The 20144-nt window shown below is 33.7% G+C and overlaps 1 long non-coding RNA gene across 2 annotated transcripts; it reads right to left on the reverse strand.

The window, feature by feature from the left end:
• Nucleotides 1-8845: 8845 nt before the first annotated feature.
• On the reverse strand, nt 8846-19754 carry LOC127874085 (uncharacterized). 2 transcript variants are annotated; one of them, XR_008046618.1, is made up of 4 exons: nt 19681-19754; nt 11055-11447; nt 9968-10121; nt 8846-9486 (listed from the first exon to the last, which is right to left on the reverse strand). It is a non-coding gene; the product is annotated as an uncharacterized LOC127874085 (long non-coding RNA). The 2 variants fall into 2 exon arrangements; XR_008046617.1 differs by lacking the exon at nt 19681-19754 and having other exon boundaries at nt 11055-11592.
• Between the last annotated feature and the right edge of the window lie 390 nt (nt 19755-20144).

Raw genomic sequence — 20144 nt, forward strand, 5'->3', positions numbered from 1 at the left:
GGGTCATCTGCAAGTCATGATCAATGTACCATTGAAGTTTCATTATTCTAGGCCTAAGCGTTCTTGAGTTATCATCTGGAAACCATTTTACTGTTTCGAGTCACAGTGACCTTGAACTTTGACCTAGTGACATGAAAATCAATAGGGGATATCTGCCAGTCATGATCAATGTATCTATGAAGTTTCATGATCCTAGGCCTAAGCATTCTTGAGTTATCATCCGGAAACCATTTTACTGCTTCGAGTCACTGTGACCTTGACCTTTAACCTAGTGACCTGAAAATCAATAGGGTTCATCTGCCAGTCATGATCAACAGGCTTTCCAGCAGCACCTTTGAAACAAGAATAACCTGAGATAACAATATATTATTGGGACAAATCTTCTGACCAAGTTTCATGAAGATCGGAAAAATAAATGTGGACTCTAGAGTGTTAACAATGTTTTCCTATAGCCATATAAGGAAAATTGCCCCGCCCCCTGGGAGCCATGTTTTCCAACCAACCGGCAACATTTTTGAACTCGTCCAAGAAATTATCGGGATGAATTTTTTGACAAATTTTCATGAAGATCGGACAGTAAATGTGGCCTCTAGAGTGTTTACAAGGTTTTACTATAGCCATATAAGGAAAATTGCCCCGCCCCTTGGAAGCCATGTTTTTCAAGTAAACATAATTATTTTCAATCTAATCAAAGATATTATTGAGACCAATCTTCTGACCAAATTATATGAAGACTGGACAATAAATGTGGCCTCTAGAGTGTTAACAAAGTTTTACCATAGCCATATATAGCCATATAAGGAAAAATGCCCCGCCCACTGGTGGCCATGTTTTTAAAGCAACCAGCATCATTTTCGAACTCATCCAAGATATTATTGGGATGAATCTTCTGACTAAGTTTCATGATGATCGGAATATAAATGTGACCGTGTTAACAAGGGTTTACTATAGCCATATAAGGAAAAATGCTCCGCCCCAGTTGTGGCCATGTTTTTCAAGCAACCGGCATCTTTTTTGACTCGTCCAAGATATTATTGGGATAAATCTTCTGACCGAGTTTCATGAAGATCGGACTATAAATGTGGCCTCTAGAGTGTTAACAAAATTTGACTATAGCCATATAAGGAAAAATGCCCCGCCCCTTGGCAGCCATGTTTTTCAATCAAACGTAACCATTTTCGAACTTATCCAAAATATCAATAAGACAAATCTTCTGATCAAATTTCATAAAGATTGGACAATAAATGTGGCCGCTAGAGTGTTAACAATGTTTTACTATAGCCATATAAGGAAAAATGCCTCGCATTGATGAAAAAATGATGCCAAAAACAATTAAGTACGTACAAAGATTTGGTTACGAAAAAAAATTGAGTAGGAAAAAAATTGGGTACGAAAAAAAAATTGGTTACGAGCACAAATTTGGGTACGAAAAAAAAAATTGGGTACGAAAAAAATTGGGTACGAAAAATGTAGGGTACGAAATAAAAATTGGGGGGACGGGGAAGTAGTACCCGTTAGGAACTTGATCCTTTCAGTGAAACTGGGAGGCGGGTTACATTCTCGATCAAATATAACAAGAAATATCTTTAAAAAATGTATTCGACGTGTATTTTCTGTACCACTTATCTTAAAAAAACTGTCTGTTACAGTAAAACGTTTGTGGGTTATAACATTACGTTTCAGCATATAAATTCAAAACTTGACATGCTCTTTAATTACACCATGCTCTTAAATTTCACATGTATATCATACCAAACTTTATATTTCGTTGTTTCCTTTCCTAAGTTAATGATGCTATGTGTACGGACGTGATTTCACAATCTCATGTGCATGAACATATACTTTTCCTCTTTTGATTATTGTTCTTTTTCTCTAATTCAATAAGCTAAGGCATGTTTGTTCGTTAAGTACGGCAATAATTTCATGATGATTCCCGATCGAAAGTGGGTATGAGCACATAGTCGTAAGAGCACTTGAATACGTGAGTTCGCCAATGAACACATGGTAAGGTTAACTAAATCTCCGCGATATGACCTAATATGAGTTTAAAACAGCAAACAATATCCAACAAACGAATGAATTGTCAAACATAGTATGTACACCGATGTGGCTCTGCAATTTATGTTTGAAAAGTTTATTAAATATGCAAAATGAGTATCACAGATATGATACGGCTATTATGCTGTTTATATACCATAGTCGCTACAACGTTTACAAATGGCAGGTTCGAAATAATTCGTTTTCTTTACACTCATGATCGCGTTGAAAGTTAATTAAACACGTTTTAATTCGCAATTTATTTACTGAATCACGACAAATGTCAAATACAATACAGAAAATGCATAGTTGTTTCATTGATCTATAAACATATAATGGATTGAATATAACCGATTTAAAATTAACGTTTTCAAACTATTATTAAATCTTTTCCCAGAATATGCTGCCCTATTTAAAGCTGAGCTTCCTATACCTTTATCAATGATAATCAGCAAGGTATCTCAATCGGACTGGCTCGTTCTTTTACATAGGTTGCCATTGTGAAGAAATTGTTCATGATATGATAACTTAGACGATGCTTCGCAGCATCGTCAAAAAGCGGAAGAACTCACGCGTGGCATTTGTTGTTCTCTGTTATCGAAGTGCCTTCTGTTATCAAGGTATCGCTATACCCGGTGTGCATTTGAGTTCGTTTTATGCTTCATTTGGCATTATCACTAACGATTTTCATCATAATGTTCTTTGAGCTAAAATTGTATAGATCATGTTATTGAAATTCAAATTTCTTCTTCATAACTCACATAGCAGTTATGGACCGAACATAAATATATACCGTCACAATTTATATGCTCATCCTTTAAGTTCCCCATATAACCTTGAAATGTAAGCGAGGACATGATTGAAGCATGTGGCATATCGTCTTTCTTTGATTAGAATTAAAGGTAATTCATTCACAAATCTGATAATGCACCATACAATTATAGCGCGGACACTTTAAGCCTTTTCTACTTGTCCATTTTGAATAAGCAACATGTTGTTTTATCTGCAGAATTACTGTCGATCAGTTTACTAAAATGTGGTTTTCATATACAATGAATGTCGTTTACAACAAACAATATATGTGACACATTATCATATTTTACACAACAGTTTGCCGGACACGAACGTCGTCTTGCTTATATGATCATTTGTGCCAATTTTATTTTGAAATGCCTGAATGCAAGATACACATGGATAAATATATGTTAAGTACGTGTATGATATAGTTTATATATGGAATTATGCATTTATTCATTAAAATATATATTGGAACAACCACAAATATGTTTTGTTTAATTCAGTAATATGTACGGTGCTTGTATTCTTTACAAAAGTTGGTGACAAGAAAAACATAATTTAGTTATACGTAGACCGCAAGGAAAGAGAGTTGATCAATACGCTAATCATTTTTCATATGTGAAAGTCTCAAAAGAAATGAACTTGGAAAATCAATCAAGTCTGATGCGATTAATTTTTCGAAAATACTAATTGTTGCCTGTCTGACATTAAAGTGTATCTGGTAAAACAGTTAAAACGTTTTAATGGATTTCATTGATCGCCCTTTTAAGAAGTATAATGCTCCAATAAGTTATCTCCCAGTTTTAACAACAATTAGAAGGTATGTATTTTTTTATCGAAAGTTTCTAACAGTGTATATAAAATGTAAGCGTTTCCTCAATTAACTTAATCAAACTATCATTTTCACATTATGTAATGTATATAAACACATTTATGTATATAAACAAAACATATTTTCATTTCATTACAATACGATTGAAGCAAATATAATCCTTTTGTAAGACGTGTTAGTACCTGAATATCAATATTCAGTTATCTGTTGTTTTCCTGTATATTGTTCAACGAAAGAAAGAGAAAAAGCAAAAATTGATAAATAAAAAATGTGCAAAATTCCGTTTTAAAAATTGCCTGACATACAATAATTTCCAGTTACTCTCGTTTTTATTGTCTTATTATGTGAAATTGTAAAATTGGCTTGACAATACAAAATCGAATTTTGTTAACGAAAAGTACCGTAGCCTATTTTTACTGATTAATGATCGCGTATTTCACGGTAAGAAGAACTATTATAAATTATTGAATAATTTCCATCAAAATATGGGTATTTTGTATTGTTTTTATTACAACGCTGGTTCTAAGCATATATTATATACCGTCTTACATAGCCACTTTCTTGAACTAATCTTGAATTGGTCATTTGCTACCCGCCCATACCTCACGATTATGGAACATTCGAGGTCGTAGCAATAGGTAACTCGTTAAACTAACTAAGACAACATCATGGAACATATCGGCTGTGGCTACACATCATTAAGCGATAGAAGTTGACTTGTTTTCGAACTCTTCTTCCATTTCCCAACAATATGAAATGTCATTAACTTTGCAAGTAGAAAATCGAATCCCAGAACCGCACGATTTTTGTGAACCTAATACAATCTTATCAATTGTTTTGAAATAATAATATTATCTACTGAATTGTGTGCGATTTAGCAGCGAATACAGTGCAGTGCTTCCAGTCGTTATCTTAATTCGATGGGAAATCAATCGTTGAATTGAATGATGTATCCAGTTCAAGTACACATTCTTCTCGTACTTATACATTAAGTTTAAATGAAATCGAGCATCATCCATTTTAGTCACTGTGTTGCTGGCATTAGTATTTTTATGGTATCGCTATTTTTCGATGATGCGAGATTGGAAGGTAATAACAATTTACGCTGTATGTCAGAGTCTTCCGCGTAATGCGACATCACATGTCGTAATATATTTTCAGATAATTTTAAACTGTTACTACAATTGAACAAACCTCCATTCCGAGAGCAGATGCCTTAATAGGCATTCACATGCCACTAAACATCGATCACATCTTCGGTTTGAACGAACTATACCATGTAGCTGTGCTGATAATTTTGACTGTGGTAATACCATGCAGAAAGGCAACACTAACCACGTACAGTCAGTCCGCATGGACCCGACATCAGACTAGTGGTGCTTACGAATTAATCAAATACTGGTAGAATCGTTATTAATTGAGTTGGAACTCTGAATGCGCAGGATAGACCGAGCAATCCAAAGGTGCTGACCTCATTGAAATCATGCCTAAATGTATAATTGTTTTGTAAGTTTTTATATCATCGTTTTTTAAGGCACTGTATCGCATAAAACCATGTTCACTCTCAAAATATTGGTTTTACACAAATCGTAACTTGAATGTCACGGTTGTTTTTATTACGCACTAGTGTTAACGTCAAAATTGCGTTGAAGAATTGTGGAATCATGTTCTTATATTTGTATTGGTCTATGCGCACAATGGCAAAAAAACTTGTATTTATAGCTTTAGAAAGCTTGAACAATATATCATATTAAAACTACAATAACACAATACTGACTATTGTATCATGGTTTAATGCGGTGTATAATCTGTCAGAAATATTTAGTTTGCTGAAAATATATAAAAGTTTACGTAGCGATTATTTCCTAACGGTTACTGGCGATAAACAATGCCATCACATTAAAATCCCTCAAGATCTGAAAGGATTTTTTCATATAATATTATGAAAAGTAGTGCCATATTCGTTTATTTTTTTAAACTAGTGAATAAGTTAGGTTCAAAATAAAAAATAATTACCTAAATAAAAAAGTCAAAATAACAACGGAACAATTTGTCCATGCCGTTGCTACTGTAAGCCATTAGTGTACCTCGTGACTCGGCTATCCTCACGTGGTTGGTTATGACGGCAGTCATTTGATATCGAGCTATGATCGGAACCAGTCAAATCTCTGCGCGCAGGTTTAAAATATACTTGATCAAAATTTTATGTATTAAACTATCAGCGGTGTTTTTACCTAAGGAAAGGGTGAATTTCCCAACTTTTGTAATTACACAAACTTTTCAAAAAACCCTGTTGTAAAAACGTACGTTTTACTGCCTTAATTAGGCAGAATATGTCTGGTCATTTACATTGGAGATAAACATGCTTATGCTGGTTTGGTAAAGTTGAGAATGTACACAATGATTGAAATTGTATTGCCGAACTGTCCGATTTATATTAATTGTTCCAAAATATTAAACACTTCAAAGTGGGTATATCAAACGTAGTGTCATCGTTCAACAACTTATTAACAAGTTTGTGCTTAAACGGTCGGTCTAATATCCAGTTTATAATCTTATTATGAAATGATGTTCCTGCCCGGAACAGTTAGCGAGTTATTAAAAATCCCTAGCCATAGTAAAATCGTTGTACCTAATGCAATAAAAAGTAAATAATTTTTTTAAAAGTTGACTGTTTTGTCATATTTTCAGTTGTGTGTCTATATATTTGTAGTGTTTGTTTAATCCACATTGAAAGATTTCATTCTTTTGACAGAATATTATAAGACAATACAACATACTAACTGGGGTTGGTATTTTTTCCAACATTGTTTCTTGTCATTAAAATTATTGATACAGTGTAAATTGATAATCTTCTACAGCACCCATAGGCTGAAAATGTACTTTTTTTCATATGCATATGTTAAGAGCAATTAGTTTAGTTGATGGTATGTGGAAATTAATCGCAAATTCTCCATCGTTATGTACAACTTAGTTTATTTTAATTGTCCTATGAAAACGAATACGGGTACAACTTGCAATGAAATAAAGACAAAACAATAATTTAAAACGATTTATGAAAACTCAAAACACTACACATCAGTTAAAGGTGAAAAAACCGTCTGAGGTTTGATTATCATAATCCCATGAGTTTTAACACAATTAACAGAAAATTGCTGCTATTGTATACATAACTCGTTAATAGAAATGACATATCATGTAAAATTTTAATTATCAATCGATCATTGAAAAATATCACGTTTTACAGACTGGTACACGAATGTGAACGTTACACTGACTGCAATAATGATTGGGCTAGCTTATGGGTAACATAATATTGATATAGTATTATTTGTGTAACATGCGCACATTGGTCGATTGGTAAAATGGCTGACCAGTTAAATATCTCATAATTGTAAGACAAATAAAGCATTGAAAACAAATTTAAACAAGAAACCGTCGGAGACGGGTGATGCTCCCCAAAGTTTTTATTGTCACAAAATTGCACTATATATTCAGATAAAAGGAAACGTCTTGAGGGGCATAACTTCGGACAAAATAATACGATGGATGGTTTAGCAACTAAAAAATTTCAAAGGGCGATAACTCTGTGAAATATCATCTGACTATAACCCGCTGATGATATGCACATCTTTTCTTGATAGTGAAGCTTCCTGTAAAGTTTAATTGAATTCCGGTCATTAATTGCTGAGAAATAGCCCGGACAAAAATTGTGCACGGACGGAGGCACGGACGGACGAAGCGGCGACTATATGCTCCCCACAAAAAAAATTGGGGGAGCATAAAAAAAGACATGCGTATTTTTTCATGGCTCAACATCACGCCAGAATCACTCCACATTATAGCTCTTTAATATAAATGTAGGTAAAATCATGACATTCTATAGATAAGCACATGTTAAGTGACACATGTTGCCATGCAATGTCAGAATTAAACGAGGTTATGAACTGTGGCAAATAACTGATAGTAAGTAACTTTGCCAAAGCTTGCCTAGCATGACTTGGCATTGACCGATCTTTTAACACATATTTTCAAATAAAACGACATTTTTGTAAAAATAAATAAATAATTATAACATCTAGAAATGAGTAATAACGGGTTGGCATTTCATGGTAAAGCCTCCTTTTTTTAGCAAATAAATCGCTGTAAATATAGCCTAATAGATCTAGCAACAACACATATAGGGTTGTATACGAGTTGCCTCTAAATACACGAGAGTTGTCATTTTATACGATCTAGATATTTTGCGTCTGACACGAGTGTCATTTTATACGATCTAGATATAAAGCGTCTTACACAGGTTGTCGTTTATATACCATCTAGATATATAGCGTTTGACACGGGTTGTCATTTTATACAAGCTTGATATATAGCGTCTGACACGAGTTGTCATTGTATACAAGCTTGATATATAGCGTCTGACAGAAGTTATCATTTTATACCATCTAGATATATCAGGTCTGGCACGAGCTGTCATTTTATACCATCTAGATATATCAGGTCTGACACGAGTAGTCATTTTATACCATCTAGATATATCAGGTCTAACACGAGCTGTCATTTTATACAATCTGAATGTATCAGGTCTGACACGAGTTGTCATTTTATACCATCTAGATATATTTGGTCTGACACGAGTTGTCATTTTATACCATCTAGATATATTGGATCTGACACGAGTTGTCATTTTATACCATCTAGATATATTGGGTCTAACACGAGTTGTCATTTTATACCATCTAGATATATTGGGTATGACACGATTTATCATTTTATACAATCTAGATATATTGGGTCTGACACCAGTTGTCATTTTATACCATCTAGATATATCAGGTCTGACACGAGCTGCCATTTTATACCATCTAAATATATCAGGTCTGACACGAGTTATCATTTTATACCATCTAGATATATCAGGTCTTACACGAGCTGTCGTTTTATACCATCTAGATATATCAGATCCGACAGAACTTGTCATTTTATACTATCTAGATATATCAGGTCTGACATGCTTTATCATTTTATACCATCTATATATATCAGGTCTGACAAGAGTTATCATTTTATACCCTCTAGATATATCAGGTCTGATACGAGTTATCATTTTATACAAGCTTGATATATCAGGTCTGACACGAGCTGTCATTTTATACATTCTAGATGCATTGGGTCTGACACGGTTAAATATTTGTTTTAAATGACGCGAATAGTACTTATATAGTTCACATACAATATTTTTAATGTAACTACACAGCAGTATACAACTACAAATTTGTTCACGTTGCGGTCTCCATTGCTTGCTGGGCAACGGTTTGATTACGCGTTGTTTTTCCAAAAACACAATGTTGATCTATCAATTTCCTGAAGTTCTTACTACAAGCGACGCAAATAAAAACTTGACTGAAAATGAGGTGTAACTTATAAAAAGCAATAGCAGGTGAATCAAGCTTTCCGTCTCCGACAGAATGGCATTACCAAAAATCAAAGACTTCAGTTTAAACCCGTGACTGGGTATATTTAGGAACACGACACTGATCGATAGAATGTAGAGCATTTTCGCCACCCGAACCTGTGGAAGTTTCCTTATTCTAGATGTATGATACTCCTCATTGTTTTTTCTATTATTTTGTTGTTGTTTTCTTTGGATCGAGCGAACAGTTGCAACCATCATGAAGGCGAGCAAGATGATGAGGAGAACAAACGGCAGGAGTAGGGTCAGCGTCAAGTCAACGTAGAACAGAAGCTGGAGTAAGTGGGCGTATTGCGCAATAGGCAGACAGTTTTTTTGTAGTGTTCGAATGGGGCACGCTTTGAACCTGAAAATTGAAGACATTGAAAACAAGAGATGTGTTTGTGAAACACAATGCCCCCTACTGCGCCGCTTTGAATCCATATATTTGACCTTTAAGGATGACCTTGACCTTTCACCACTCAAAATGTGCAGCTCCATGAGATACACATGCATGCCAAATATCAAGTTGCTAAGATAGCAAAATATTGCAAAATTTATGACCAATGTTAAAGTTTTGGGACAAACAGACACACACATACAATGACAGACACACACATACACTGACAGACAGACAAACAGGCCCAAAACAATATACCCCCGATCATTCGATCCGGGGGCATAAAAAAAAACAATTTGCAACTTATCATAAACAGCATGTATTCGTTGTGTTTCGCCGTTTGTTTCAATACTTTTTTACTGATTTGATATGTAATAGTATATATATGGAAAATGGAAACGGATAAGTCAGAGATATGAGTTGCACTGTTTATATGAATACAGGTTACCTCGGTAATGAATGGTGCCACCACATACAGCACTAGGGCAAAGGCGAGCAGTGTTACCGCCACCGCACGTGCTCGAAACAACGTGCACAACTGTTTGATCCTGGTTGGATGACATATGGTTATGAACGTCTCAACACTTATTCAAACCACAAACCTGAAATTTATTTCAAGAATTTATTTCAATAACATATTTTCAATACAGAATCGTTGACCGAAGTCCATTATGATTATAGATTGACTAATCAAAGATAAACGTCTTTATTGGTTCGGTAAATCTAAACACCTTTACACAAATACTTATTTACATATTTTGTACAACATGTTATTTTATCTTATATTTTATTATTGAAAATTGGATAGATATCGAGCGATCTGCTTGGACAAGCTTAAAAAGTTCTCTGTGAACACGTTACAAGATTTTCGCTCATCTAAAATAATCGTTGTTTTTATGCTGTCAAAGCAGTGAAACCACGGCAATGAAGATTGATGTTCACATGGCACACGCAGTCGTTAAGCACGGAGTATTAGCTAACATAAAATCGCTAGCTACGTTCGTTGTCATGCAAGAGTTTGGAACACAATATGTCTGTTGGTTTCACCATGACAGAATTACCGAATATAAGTCAAATAATATATTCAATGTCTCGTGAAAACACGAAAGATCACTTTTGATGCGTATACCAGAGCAGATTTGGAGCTCGACTCGAAGGCAGAACACGTAAAATTGAAAGTATTGGTTTGATACAGTTTTACTCAACATACAGTAGAAACGTGTTTCGCAATTTTTATGTGTAATAGTGGGTTTAAAGCGCTCTCGATATGACATTCCACATGCTTCTGGATTATTGTTATTCTTTTCATATTATCACTAGTGATCTTTTTTTCTAGTTTGAAGCATAACATAAAACATTATGTTTAACATGAAAACAACTAATGGTGTAATGACACTCACGCTCTTCAATTGGTACCATTAGTGCCTTTCATTATACAAATAGTTATTCAACTACAAACAAGTATACATTAAAAAAAACACAACAATACATGCATTATTATAATAATAGTTGACATTTGGGGATAAAGATCTTACCATATGGAGAGGAAACCAAAGACGTATGTGAGATAGACGTTGATGCGGCACACGGCGGGAAGGTGATTTACGGGGTATCCCAGCGACTCAATCCAGACCAGAAATAGGCTCATAAGCATCCCAGTGTCCGCCGCCAGCACGGATGTTAGAAAAACACTTGAGGATACTTTGCGCACCTGCTTGTCAAGTAGTAATAGGTATATTGACGTCAGATTTCCGATTAGACCGACAAATACAATAAGTGGTAGCACACATTCGTACAGCAACTTGTAGACCGTTACGATGTGAGACGCCGCTGACAGATCCCCGCCGGCGTTGCTAGTGTTGCTGGCGTTCATTATGATGGGATATATGTCACTTGAACCAGATGCTTCTTGCTTGATATATGGGCGCCTAGATTGTAGTTGAAATGGAAAAAAAGTAATATTACACGAAAAGCCAGCTGTATCATCAATTCCTGGTTATAATTCTTGGAGTTTATATGTAAGATAGTGGTTATACATCACCTACATGCCACATGGTCACAGATACAAGAACGTTACGAGCACACTTGTACTTAATATCAGTACATGTAATTCGCTCGTATCAGGTGAAAATCTCCAAGATATCAAGAGTCATGGATAGATAGATACCTATACCTCAAGAGATACCTGGAAGTGATTTGTCGTGACGCACGATGGTCGTTCGTATTTGATAACAGTTCAACATAAAGTTAGACACAAAAACGCAATTTCAAACCAAGCACACTCATTAAATTTATAAGCGTAAATATGTTAACTGCAAAAATTGAGTGTGTCGTGTGAATAGTGTGTGACACTCATTAAATTCTTAATCTCTTTTCATGATATTTTAAGAGGATGACTTGGTATCCCAACTTCAAGTTTGACATTATTTTCAACGTGTATGCGTCATTTTTAGACATTGTTTGCTCCGTTTAAGGATGGATAATGAAGTCACCCGTTTAACCGTCTATCCGAATGTGATGGAACAGTGTTAAAATGGGTCTGAAACAAATCATCCCAATATTTATTCGTCCTTCTAATTGCTCATTGCCCGTCCTTCCGTCTGTTTGCAATTCCGTCCGACCTTCCATCTTTCCTTCCGGTTTCGTTTCCATATGAGATCTAAGACATTATTTTTAAGAACATGCACATATTGTTCAGATTGTCCGGTCCAAACAAATCAGGGATTTATTTTTCTTTGATTATTAATATATAATTTCGAATGGATTTTCCTCTCAAAATCTCAGGAACTTTAGATCCGAATTTGATTAAATTTACCATGCGTTTTTCTGAAATGGTTTACTGTCAGATTGTTTCTCTCAGCTTATTTTTTCACAAAATGTATCCCCTTCGAATGATAAGTAATCCCAGCGTACGCTCTCGCACACCTCCGAATATTGTGCAGTAACAATGTTTCAAATGTGTGAGTATACTTTAAGAAGTTCCTTTCCAGTCCTTTTTCACAGATAGTTATTGCCTTTTGATTATAAATACGACATTTTCCAAGTAAGTGTGTACATCCGTTTTATCTGCTTCACATCACACGATCATTAAATCAGACTTTCATGAAACACTGTATGTAAACCTACATGGTGGGCATGCGCATATTGTCATGTCCATCCGTCTAAGTGAGTTTTTAGGGATTGTTAACCACATTAATAATAATTATTTTCTACGAAACATCTCATATACTTATGACCCGAATTCAATTAAATTTGCATAGGCAGCGTCCATGTAGGGTTGTCGGGTCGCTAAAATTATTTTTCAGTGAGTTATTGCATTTCCAGTAATAATACATTGCATTTTCACGGAGATAAGATACGAATTTGATGATACTATATGTTGTCATCTAATAGAGTCGTCGAGATTTTCGAGGAATGATTTGCATTCCTCATTAATTCCACATTAATTTGTTTCTGCACGAGATCTTGGTTCTCCTAGTAGGAAAACGTATGTACAGCATCGGCTAGACATTCACATCTAGTCACATTATTCCGCCACAAGGTCAGGTCAATCAAATTGTTTCGGTTTTAAAGGAGTTATAGGCTCAATTATTTATTCCCAAGCTTGCGATAAACATTTTCATTCACAACGCAATTATGATGATGATGATGATGATGATGATGATGATGATGATGATGATGATAATGATGATGATGATGGTGATGATGATGATGATGATGATGATGATGATGATGATGATGATGATGATGATGATGATGATGATGATGATGATGATGATGATGATGATGATGATGATGATAATGATGATGATGATGATGATGATGATGATGATGATGATGATGATGATGATGATGATGATGATGATGATGATGATGATGATGATGATGATGATGATGATGATGATGATGATGATGATGATGATGGTAGTGATGAGTGTTGATAATGATGACGATGTTGTTATTGATGATGAGGAGGAGGAGAAGGAGGAGGACAAGGAGGAGGAGGAGGACGACGAGGAGGAGAACGAGGAGAACGAGGAGGACGAGGAGGAGGACGAGGACGAGGACGAGGACGAGGAGGAGGAGGACGAGGAGGAGGAGGACGAGGAGGAGGAGGACGAGGAGGAGAAGGACGAGGAGGAGGATGCGCGTTTCATTTCCGATATAAGTTAAGAACAAATGGTAGACAGTAAATTCGCTTTAGTACCCTACAGTACGATATCGATCTAACATTATGCCACTCAAAGAGTAGAAAGCAAACCTTTCAAAGTTGATTGCAACCACGGATAGAATTTCTATAAAAACAAGGTTTTCCTAGAAATTATACCTTGTATGTTAGTTATTTATGACGGCCTATATAATTATAAACAGCATATAAATCCAAGCTTGCTCTTATACTCTAATATAATCCATTAGGGTTTGCATCAGACATACAGTCGCGTGTTTGATATCGATTCTTAACCAGCTCGATTAAACAACGACGAATCTTTGCGCATTTTAAATCAGCGTATGACGTATGTCTCTCTCGAATAATTGTGTGATTATAAGTCGTTATATATTTTTTTATTTATATTATATATATATTTTTTTTATGTCGCAAACATGAACATTTTTTAGTCAAACAAACTAAAAGATATCGAAGATTTGAAAATGATTTAACCTTTGAATTTCTGGAAATATGTTAACAAAATGAAAAAAGATCATGCCGACGAATCTGTATATCTTTGGACGAATTTTTGTATACTTCAAGGGATCTTTTCACGGTTTGGTAAATTGACAAAATTGAAAAAAGTTGTATCAGAATCGCAAATTTTCGTTTTAGTTATGATATTTATGAGGAAAGAGTATTACTGAACATTTACCATAGTCCAATATAGACATTATATGTATCTTTTGACGATTTGAAAGCCTAAAAATTATAAAGCGTTGCAACGCGAAACGATTGAATAATTTGGAGAGTTCTGTTGTTGTCGTTCAAATTTACGAAACTACGAAGATTGCTTATATAAGGTATAAAATACTTAAACTGTGTATACATGGCGGGATAGCAGAGAGGGTTCATGTGTTTTTACGTCAGACTTACTTCAGGACTCCGGGGGTCACTGGTTCGAGCCCTGGTACCGGCTACTTTTTTTTTCCTTTTTTTGAATTTTATTCTTGATTTTTTACTAGAGCTTTTAAGATCCAATGTTTACATTTATCAATATAAAGCATTTAATGACAAACTTCAAAATATGCCAAAATCTGTGAAATGCCCCTTTCAAACATGATGTGTGCCAGTCATCAAACGAAACTGTGCCCACGTTCTGTACGGACCATTATGTAAATGTAGATGCCGGATACAATGAAGAATCTGATTTTCAAATATCGGTTGATGAAGTTGAGAAAACAATGACAAGATGTAAACGTAATAAGGCTTAGTTATATAGACTGTTTATTAAATTAGTATGTACTTAAATGTAGTGATACGCTCGCGCCGTAAATTTGCACAATATTAAATGCGATATCAGTTTCGTTTGTTTTTATGCAAAATTGGGCGGATGGAATAATTATTCCCCTGTTCAAATTGCCCTATGTTGCGTTTATTGACCTTTAAAATGCTTTAATAGTAAATCTGAAATTCACTTTGATAAACACTATGCAATGCTGATATACGTATTAAAGTATTGCAAGTCATGAAAATATGTATTTTCATGTAAAATTAATATTCATTTGAATTAAGATAATTGGAGGTAATCTACAGATTGAAAGTGTCTCTATTTTAGAGGATTTAGAAATATTTTAAATAATAATGCAAATGCAAATGCTGGTATTGAGCTATATGCTTCTGGTTTGGCTTTTCGCAGACGATATGATGCTTTTAGGCAAAACGTCGCCTCCCCCCCCCCCCCCCCGAAAAAAAACAACAAATAAAATTATATAATAAAATAAATAAAAAATAAAGTAATAAACACACTTAAATAATTTGGCAATTTATTGCAACACTGGGAGTTTAGAAGTCGGGGGTTTGAAAACTATAATTATTGTTTTCCGTGGTTTTCTACGTGAGGATGAGCGATGGTTGTATAAACATGAACCTACGCAAAGTGTCCATCTATTAATAATATCGGCTGTGTTTTTAAACATATTGGGAATTTTATGCAAATTATGAGTTCATAATTGGTAAATCTGTAAAAGCTTTATATATTTTGCATTATAACTTTTAAAATATCCTTTCAGTCGAAACGCGTGACTGTGCGTCATATGTTCTTGAGTTTTACCGAGTCTATCGATATTGTGTAAATCTATATTAAATGTAAAAAAGGCAACTTCATTTTGAGTTGTATATGGCGATTTGGTTCAATATCCTTTATAAATTTCCAGGTATAACAGAATGATATATTGTTGGTGTCAGGTATCTTTGTGCTTTAGAAGATTGTTAATTTGGTCAATCTACCTGGGTGTCCTGTGTAAAAAAAACACTTTTAGATGATTTTATATTTTCAGGGGTATTGTAATATCCTCAAAAATATATAATTCTTTATGTTATGTTTGTAAGGAACGAGTAAAAAGCAACTTTATTTGAGAATGGTGAGGTTTATTACAACATTCTTCTGTTTTAATGGATTACGTTAATTATATAGAGAATTATAGGTTAGTGTTTATTATAGATCAGGTTTATCATGCGAGGCTTAGAAAACAAAAAGCACGAGCCGTGGCGAGTGCTTTTTCGTTTTCGTGCCGAGCATGATAAACCTGATCTATAATCAACACTAATCTATTATTCTATATATCCCACTTTTTATTTTGTAAACCTTTTTGTTTAAACAAAATGAGTTTGACTGGATAATGTCGCTGGATTTATGACGTCATTTCGTCCAAATATTGACGTCATTTCCTGCCGTTGATTATAGATGATATTTAATCAACGGGGCTTTAATCAACCGAATTCGCTGTAAAAGTGGGATAAAAACTACCTTTATCTCTAAAAGCAATCTTGATATACCGTAATTACTCTATGTTTTCGGACACTCTAAGTTTTCGGACACCCTTTTTTTGGCAAAAATAATTATTTTTCGTGACTCTTAATTTTCGGACACACGAGTTTTAGTCCATAATTAATGTCTCTAAATTTTCGGACAGTATATTTGTCATCGCTTATTTACCAAATTTCGGTCCTGTTTTCGATATCTAATGACACTCCGATCATGGGGTTTTACAACCAGATTAACATCATAAACCATGGCAGGTGCAACGGACCATTACATTTTTGTTATTGGGTTAATAACCTTGTAAACCGGTATTAAACAATGGTTTGGCCCGATAGCATAAGCGTTATGACAATTACCAGGGGTAGTGCTATTTAGCAGTTCAATTATCTACCGCAATGGTACTACCCCTTCTCAGTAAAATAACTATGACAAATACTAAACGCTTCAAAGTGTAAGGCCCCCTATTGCAAGTTTTACGAACAATGGAATTAAGGTGTAACAACAACATTCGGAAATGAACAAACACAGAATTCTTAATTCGCTTTTTTATTGCATTAATTACAGGTTCATACTGGCGGGTATCGGTACATCATATGCTCATCTTTGAACTCGTTGGTCACGGTACAACCTTGTAGTAACGTTCTGTTAAATAAATTAAGCATTTAACATTATTTAAAATGCAGTGCAAACATATATAACTGTAATTAGTACTATACTGCATGGTATTTTACAAGCGCGTGCTATTACTGGTAGTCGTTGATACAATTGACGCTGTTTTCGGACACTTCAATTTTCGACTCTAAGTTTTCGGACACCTGTATTTTGTAAATATTTGTCGTATCAAAGTTTTCGGACACGATTTTTTTTAAAAATTTAAGTGTCCGAAAACATAGAGTAATTAAGGTAGTACCTGTTAACGTGAGGAAATTTGTTACTTGCTTCAGGATTCGTAAGAATTCATTCTGATCGTCATGTTCTAGTAATATACCAAGAATTGACAGATACTGTTTTTATTAAGATAGTCGCGATTTAAGAGTCGTATACCATTTTATATGAATTTGCCTATGTTACATTACTATAAGATGTAAATTTCTCGATAAAAGATTATACGGTAGACGTTAAGTATACAAATTCTTCTCTCTAATGTGATCTGTTAACGCATGTGTTCTTTAAAATGTTGCAAAATATATATAATTTGCCCTATATATAACAATACCGTGAAATATTTGTACATTACTCCCCATGTGCATGTTACGTAGTCAGTACATTGCATTAATTTCGAATTTTTAACATCAAAAACATTACCGAAACAAACTGATTTCTTGTATTTAAGCACATTATTTTGTAAATTATGTTCTTGATACTGATCTTGAATAAAACGATTGTCTGTCTTGTCTCTTAAATATTTGCTCTGTATTGTGTATATTCATACACATATGTTAATGTGCTTGTTTTGTGAGTTTGTCTTGGAAAGATGCAAAATAGGCGTGTTGCATCAGTTTTTGTTATTTTTTCCAATATTAGATTTGTGCAATATGTTGATACATAATACTTATATCGGTGAAAAAAAATCAGCGACATTGTTTTGATAATATTTGCAGGTTACGCGTTTGATTTAAAAAACTAAATTGATTTGTTTGCTAAAACTACATTAACTCACTAAAATAATTAAAAATGACCAGGTATATGTAGTCTGTAAGCTTTACTACAGCCGTTTATATTGAGAAAAAACAAGCATCACCAGCTAAATGATTAACATTAGTTAAATGTTCAGAAAACGAGTTTTATAACTTCTATGTGACGGGTAAAACAGGAACATCCGAAATAACGTGTCCAAAATAAAGTGTTAGTGTTTATTAAGTTTGACATTAAATCGTTTCTATTAGTTTGTATATTCAGATCATAAGTTCAGTATATGATATGATACGAAAACCATAACAACATATTTATATGAATGCTTTTAAATTTAAAACAAACGTTAGTAAACGCACGAGCTCAGGGCTGTACCTAAAGTCCGGAACAACACCACATTAACGTAAATAACAAAACATCCATTAGTGCACGCGGTCCTCAAAAAGTTGATTCATTGCCAGAATAAATATTTAAAACTGCAACCAGAAACTGCGTTTTTGGAGTTCAATTCTCGTGTACTTAAATTTGTTGTCCAATACTATTCTACTGTGAAATACCCAAAATGTGTGCAGTTCATTCGACCCATGAACAAATTGGTATTTTTTCCCAACAAGTACGAGTAAATAAGGCAGTATATGTAATATAATGGTAATATATTTATCTTAATAACATCTCTATAAATATTGTCATGTTTGCACTTTCTATCATTAAAGTTAATATCCGATGAATTGTTGAAAAAAAGCCCTTTAGGAGGCCCGAATGAATAAATGCTATTTGTATTTCATACGTTGATCGAGCAATTTAACGCTTTTATTTCTATTTGTTTTATGCACATGTGTTAGCATACTCAAATTTTTAGGATCTGTAACAAACCCGACTTAACTTGTTTGTATCGACTAAGCCCTTTAAATTACCTTGCCGTTATGCCTTTCTTACTTATCGAGTAAGTAATTAAGCGAAATAGTGACAGAAAAGATTATTGAGGGTATTAATTAGTTAATCACTCTTAAATTAGTGCGCCGTAACGTAGTGCATGTCCCAATACCTCATGAGAGTACATAGACATCAACTAAACTAGAGCATTTCAATAATTATAAATAAATAAATAAATAAATAAATAAATAAATAAATAAATAAATAAATAAATAAATAAATAAATAAATAAATAAATAAATAAATAAATAAATAAATAAATAAATAAATAAATAAATAAATAAATAAATAAATAAATAAATAAATAAATAAATAAATAAATAAATAAATAAATAAATAAATAAATAAATAAATAAATAAATAAATAAATAAATAAATAAATAAAAAATAAATAAATATGATAAACATTTAGAGTGTGGTTGCATTTTATTTGTAAAGAGTAAAAATATCTTTTTGTACGACTATCAATTTTCCAATTGATATTGAAACATATTGAAGTTAATACAAAAAAGCATCGTAATATCATGTACTTGTATTAATGTTTCTTTTCTTATGTTATTTAAATGCAACACAATGACACCAACAGTAAACTAAACATTACTATCAAAATTGAATTTGTACATACTAATAATATTATAGGAAGTATCAAGCTGTTGACATACGCAAACGTTATCCAGTTAAACACATACTATTTCACTTTCGAACAAGGGCAACCTAAACTTCCAGTCAAACCAATTCGAACTTGTCTACGTATCAGTACAAAATGAATCAAATGTTTCATCGTCCTCTGTCCCTAATGAGTTTCAGGGCGATGGGAAAGCATACATAACATACATAACATATATTTATTCTGGCATAAAATAGCACAATGCATACTTATAGCCAACAATAGAATTATAGCGTGAAAAGTGAGAGGAGCATGAAATATTACAAACATCAATCTGAAAAGGTTTAACATAGATGTAAGTGCTGTGCAAGCAAAATTTGCATAGTACATAGAACATAGTACAATAACAACAAACATGTATTTCCATGAAGGTGACTTAGAATTTCAAACAAAATAGACAATATCTATTGCGACAAAATGTT

The sequence above is a fragment of the Dreissena polymorpha genome, chromosome 3 (genome assembly GCF_020536995.1).
Source record: "Dreissena polymorpha isolate Duluth1 chromosome 3, UMN_Dpol_1.0, whole genome shotgun sequence".
Classification (NCBI taxonomy): Eukaryota; Metazoa; Mollusca; class Bivalvia; order Myida; family Dreissenidae; genus Dreissena; species Dreissena polymorpha.